Source organism: Mytilus galloprovincialis, chromosome 1 (genome assembly GCF_965363235.1).
Source record: "Mytilus galloprovincialis chromosome 1, xbMytGall1.hap1.1, whole genome shotgun sequence".
NCBI classification, from domain to species: domain Eukaryota; kingdom Metazoa; phylum Mollusca; class Bivalvia; order Mytilida; family Mytilidae; genus Mytilus; species Mytilus galloprovincialis.
In genome coordinates this window covers 85,821,776-85,828,972 of record NC_134838.1, presented here as the reverse complement: position 1 = coordinate 85,828,972, position 7,197 = coordinate 85,821,776, and positions in this window count along the sequence as shown.

Below are 7,197 nucleotides of genomic sequence, written 5' to 3'. Positions count from 1 at the left end.
AATACAATTTTAGTTTATGCTCCTACTTTGTATAAGTTCACCTTGCCCTGAAATTACCCTGAGACAATTTTGTAGCCTGTCCAAATTAAAAATGGCTAACACCACTAGACACGAATTAAAATAAAACTATGGTATACACATAAACAGAGATTTTCTCATAAGAAGTCTCGCACATTGAAACACAATGTATCTGGGATGATCCATTGATTTTTTGCTATTTTGAATACCACGCTAGTTCTACAACAGTGGAGCATAAAGCCATACTAGAAACATACAGCTTCACAAACACTAGATAGCATAGTAAAATCTAAATTGTGCGCCTTAGATATTCCTCTACTAATTTCTTGTTCTGGTGTGTTCTGATGTGTATCCAAAAAGAAACATTGTCACTAGAGTGCATATTCACCTTGGCTGTATTTGACAAAATCTTTCCGAATTATGGTACCTCAATTCTGTTCAGCTTGGTCATGCTATTTTGCACACTACCATTTTGATTTGAGTAATTTGAAGTTAAAAGCGCGTAAGATGCGTAAAATTATAAGCATGGTGCCTAATGAGATATTTTTTTTCACATGTAGTCTTTTTTGGAAATCCATACAAATACATAAAAAAAGTAGCTTTTCCAAATCTTTAACATTACGTTTAACAGCTGCTGAAATTTCCATTTACAAATAAACATATAAAGTTGAAAAAGACAGAATCTGTTCTTTTAATAAAGGACATTAAATTAATATTCATAGACAATATGGAAAAACTTGCATAAAACTGTTTTAATATTATTTGCATTACATAGAAAAATGATGGCAATTAGAGTAAAAATGTGTTTTTGGTTTATTCTTCAATGAACTATTTAGACTTGACCTGGTTATTTGAAGGAACTATCTGATAAACAATAAAATAAGTTGGCTTTCATAAATCTTGATCATGAATGAAATCAATTACATAAGTTCCATAAAGCAACTAAAGTCATCTTTGTATTCTTAAATGAACGATAATACTTGTAATAAGTACAAATAAATAAGCTTTATTTAGAGTCGGCAAGGTATACACACAGAGACCACATAAACTCTTAGAACTTTTAACCGAGATACAAGACATTTATAACAATACAATATTTATAAAAAAACAAAACATAATACACATGCAATAAATTACACAACACAAAATGAAAAGCTAAACACATGGTGATAATAAGCAGAATATAAGCATGATAAGCTAGATATTAAAGCGAAAAGCATATAAGTGTAAACCAGGCATAAAAGCTGATAAAATGCATAGCAAAAAACATTTAGCATAATATAATAATTACAAATCTGAACAAACTGTGCACTTACAGTCATTTTCATTCCATAACTTTGAAATATTTTTGAGCTGACTAAAATAGCATTATTTCTGAAATCATCAGGTAGATCATTCCATAAATCAACAGCTATATATTTAAAAGAGTTCTTACCATAGGTTAATGTTCGGACCTTATATATATCTACAATATTACAATATCTAAAAGTATATTTACAATATTTCAGTACAAGTAGTTCATCATATGAATTAGCATAGTCTTCATATATAGATCGTAAACCTCTTTCCTGAATTTCCCTCACTGAGTGGTGTTATAACTGTTGCAAAAATGCCATGCCAAAGGACAAAAATTAAAACTAGATAAAATAAATATTCGGCAAATGGTTAATATGTTTAATTTAGGAAGGTAGCAGCCAATGCGCTTTAACACATTCAGTTGTTGAGATCTTTACGACAAATATTTTTAATGTGGTGATTAAAATTAAGTTGTAGCCAATAATATATGTACTACTATTTAAAAAAAAAGCCGTCGTCGGGTAAAAACGACAAATCAAAGAATTCAACTTTATATATAGCTAATATAGGACAATGGTGTTGATAAAAAACTACACCACTCCAGACCCTTTTGTTTTCCACATAATTGATATTGCCAATAATTAACAAGTTCCGGGTCAAATCCGAAACGATACAAATAGTATATTCACCCGTTACATATTACCTTATCTGTACGTTCGGCATCTCACAGGCGCACCACCAAACGATGTATTTAGGATTTTCTACATTGTATACACGGGTCATAATCCCAGGGTTGACGTTACTAAATTCAATCATTGTCACATTTTTTCCTATTTAGTATTTTAAGCAGCATTCCTTTATTAGATGACAATACGAACAATTAAAATCTAGACTAAAAATAAGGCGTATATATAAAATTTAGTTCGTCGTACGTTCATGAATATTCATGACATGTGACCATTTGTCCGCACTTAAAACCCGTGCGGTCACCTTTCTGACCATCGACTCTCGCTATAGCCAATAAGAAGACACGTGTATTAAAAGATCATGTCCATTTTTGGGAAGATAGTTTAAAACCTTCTGAATTAGTTTTAAGCACTGTAAAATTTGGTTACGTTATTCCTTTTATTCAAGAACCTCCATCAGTTTATTTGAATAATAACTGATCAGCATTTAATAATTCCTCATTTGTTTTGAAAGCTATTACAGAATTAAAACTGAATGGTTGTATTACTGAAGTTTCAAATAAACCTTATGTAATAAATCCTCTAACTGTAGCCATCAGTGATTCGAAGAAAGAGAGATTAGTTTTAGATCTGAGACACGTTAACAAATATGTACAAAAACAGAAAATAAAATTTGAAGGCGTTAAAGAGGCCAAGCAATACGCAAAAAAGTTTTTTTTCATGCTAAAGTTCGATTTACGTCATGGTTATCATCATATTAATATACATCCAGAACATCAGAAATTTCTAGGTTTTTCCTGGGTAATTGATGGACAAGAAAGATATTTTATTTTCTCAGTTTTACCTTTTAGGCTATTTTCAGCTGGACATATTTTTACTAAAGTTGTTCGTACATTAGTTAACTTTTGGAGATCACAAAGTTTCCCGATCATTGTGTATTTGGACGACGGATGGGCTTGTGATAGCAGGGAAAGATGTGTACGCATGTCCAAATCTGTTTTACATACTTGTTTTACCAAATTTTGAGAAATCAATTTTTTCACCAGTGCAAAAATTAGACTGGTTAGGTTTTTCATGGAATCTGGTATCTGGTGTCATTGAAGTTCCCAGAAAGAAAATTGAAAAAATACAGTTAAAAATTGAAAAAAATCTTTCAGATAATCGTTCAACTGCTAGAAATTTGGCATGTGTTCTTGGGAAAATTATATCTTTGATCCCAGCTTTTGGTCAGATTTGCCAATTGATGACACGTAATTTATGCATGTCTGTTTGCCAGAGAAATACTTGGAACTCATATTTTGCAATTCCCACCCAAGTCAAAACCGAACTTGAGTTTTGGAAAGGTAATTGTAAATCTATACCTAATTTATTAGTATGTCCTATACACAAGATTCCAGAACCTATTATTTTTTCCGACGCCAGTATGTATGCTGGAGCAGGTTTTGTCGATGGTAATGTTTTACAAATTGCTCATTATATGTTTAGTGAACAAGAAAGACTTAAAAGCTCCACATGGAGAGAGTTGAAATCTGTCGAGTTTATATTAGAAAGTATGTTTGCACAGTTTGCAGGAAAACTTGTAAAAATTTATACTGACAATCAAAATGTCGTGCATATTTGTCAAGTTGGCAGCATGAAGCCTGATTTACATGAACTTGCTATGAATATTTATACAACTTGCATTGTTAATTGTATTACGATTGAGGTTGAGTGGATCCCACGATCCGAAAATGTACAAGCAGATTACTTTAGTAGAATTTTTGATTTTGATGACTGGGCTGTGGACGACAGCGTTTTTCTTATGTTTGATAACAGATGGGGGAAATTTATGTTTGACAGATTTGCAGACGATAAAAATCATAAAACTGCACGGTTTAATTCGAAGTTTTGGGTTCCAGGAACTACAGGAGTCGACGCTTTCGCTTTCGACTGGTCAGGAGAAAACAACTGGATTGTGCCTCCAGTCTGCTTAGTTTGCCGAGTTTTAAATCATATGTTAACTTGTCGTGCAAAAGGTGTATTGGTAGTTCCTAAATGGAAGTCTTCTCTATTTTGGCCTATGGTTTGGAACAACACAGAAAATAAATTTTACGATTTTATTACAGATGTTGTTGAATTTGATCGTCCTAAACATTTCTTTTTATCTGGTTCAGACAGAGACAGCGTTTTTGCTCATTCCCCATTCATCAGTAACGTCCTTGTTTTTAAACTTGATTGTTCATCGTTATAGCGAGTAGCACACCTACATTATGTCGTTTGTTCTTTGTCAAGGCCATAGAATATTACTTACTTTATATTCGGACTCACTACGAGGGAGAATATAAGTACTGTTTCCAATTTGTTAGCCGGCATGACGTAAAACAGCGAATCAAAGAATTCAACTTTATTTATAACTTATAATTATATAGGACAATGCTGTTGATTAAAAATTACTCCATTTCAGGCTCTTTTGTTTTCCAAATAATTAATATAACCAATAATTGATAAGTTGCAGGTCGACGGGTTCAAACAGAAAGATTTTAAAAGCAGAGAAATGACTTTATCAGATGACAATACCAATATTAAACATCCTAGCTTAAATAAGGCTTACACATAGATATATGTCACGGACCCTCGATATAACGGGTGTGTTCTAGTGTACTACTATTTTTTTTAAAAGTAAAAACATGGGGCTGTGCTGCATAATTTCAACTTTTGTATGCATATAACTGTAAAAGTTCAAACTTATACTAAAATTCTGTACTGCCCCTACTTTCAATTTGGTAACATTCGAAAGTTATGTCTATACGAGATTAAACACAGTAATCATATCTGGGAACCAGAAGGCAAACAAAACAAAATATCTATTGACATGAAAGTTCTCCTTAACAGAGATGTGGTTTGTGAAACTTATAAACATCGTTTAATTTATTTATTTTGGTAAGCGTTAGGTTAGGTTATGTAAAAATAAGTATGAACAGACATACAATATTCCAAGGTGTATTCACTTAGGGGAAAATTGACAAAATAAAACGTTATGCGAATCAACGACCGGAACGAATGGAAGATAACTTTCACATTCCCGACATGGTGTAGACATTTACCGAAGAAAATGGTGGGTTCAACTTAGTGTTTTAGCCAAATATGGGCAGTTATAAAAGGTTGATGCAAAACATAATAGGTTCATTAATTCACTTCTTTTTTTATTTGAGATTAAACCCTTATTCATTTCTGACATGAATACAACAAGTGAATGATTGAATGGATTAGGAATTATGTACACTTTTGTTTTGTTAATGCTAAACATTGATTTTTTTTCTCATCTTTACTTATATTTGACAATTAGGCTCTGAATCGATACAGGAAAAATGTATCCGTGCTAGCAATAATTTCAATGAAAGAAGCTTTGAATATAGATATTAAATAAAAGCAAGTAATAATACAGATTTTTGTCAAGTCCATTTAACTTTAACTTCTAGGTTGTGCACGACTTTATTACTCAACTCAAAGTTTTCTGGATTGTATAAATGTTGTCTATGAAATTTTGTTAACAATAACAAGTAACAAAACATGGACAAATAAGTGAGTAGTCTATTTTTTAAATGTTATAAAGAAAACTCTGTCATATTGTCTATGGATTTGTTAAAAAAAGTTTAGTTGATTTGCAACAAAATTCCAATTTTCCATTATTGTTACATGTATGAATCTATCATTATGATTGGGATAAACGGCGTTTCCCTCATTTATATGTATTTGATATATCTAGTGTATTCAATATCTTTATGTTTTGATATTATTATGCTGTGAAAACTTCAATTTTAGTGTAATGTATGACGTCAATCCATCTTTTTTCCGGCTTCTTCTCATTTAATTCACAAAATAAGCCGAAATGTGAATAGATCGAGAAAAAAACTATCACCAAGTGAAAAGATAAATCAAACATTTTGAAAAACAACAAGTTACCTAAAAAAGAAAATTACACAGATGAATGTTAATACTTATTTTGACCTAAATTTAACTTTACTTTTATAACTGTATAAACATTTTGGTTTTAATTTCAATCAACATGTTTACTAAAAACTTCTTTTCAATTTATATAATAAACTCAATCTAATATACCGGGTTGTATTTTTCGATTTATAGTAGAAGCACAATTTGACGTAAATAGCAATAGATAAAGACAACAAATTATCCAAACTTCTCCTATTTGTTGAGTTTAAAAATTCATTATCATGGTTTTTTTACAACTAGCATGTTAAGTTGCATGCCTTAATTTCGAATAATCAATCCGAAATGCTTAAGTTGTTTTCTACTCCAATATATATATATATACAGCTGTAAATCAAAGTGGAAATGTATCTGATATTTTTAGCATAGAATAAGATTATAGGCAAGGCGAGATTTAAGCTCTGTCTGTTATACTGTGTACTGAAAAGTAGCTATTAGGCTTCAAAACAATAAGATAAAAGAGGACAAGAGGAAACATTTAGATATATTAGCATTGAAAACATATGCTCAATTGTCAGATAATTTTTTCAATTATTTTAGTGGATTAGCAATTCTAAAAAAGCATTCTGCTTTTTGTATTAGCTTAAAATTATCTTGGTGAAATCATAATTGTGCATACCTTGGAATAGATTTTGATTTAGAACCATGTATATGATTCCATTAAATAATGAAAAACATATTGATTCTAATCTCTTCTAAAACAGAGTAGCAAGAGATAACGAACTCAAATATTGCATAAAACGTTGATAATAACATCAGGATTGTCAAAACTTTTTTTTCATTTTTGTATTTCTCTATCCCGAGTCTTCTTGTGTTTATTTGTACTATATTCCTGACATTAAAGCGGTCAATTTAAACATTGTCATTTACGCTGGAGGTTTGGCTAGCCATAAAACCAGGTTCAACCCACCATTATTTCTTAAGATATTCTGTACCAGGTCAAGAATCTGGCTGTTGTTATCAAATGGTCCGTTTCTATTTATAAAATGTAGAATGGAAACGAAAAATATGTCAAAGAAACAACCCATACAAAGAGCAGAAAACAAGCAACATGTCTTCAACACAGCTGGCGTTTGTTTTTGTACCAGTTCAGGGTTTTTGTTGTTCCGCTGTTTTCGTCTTACAGGTGATGGGTACCACTCGGTATTGGTTTTTGACACAGATTTGTTTCAAAAATTGAATAATCAAGTATATATATGTATATAAAAAT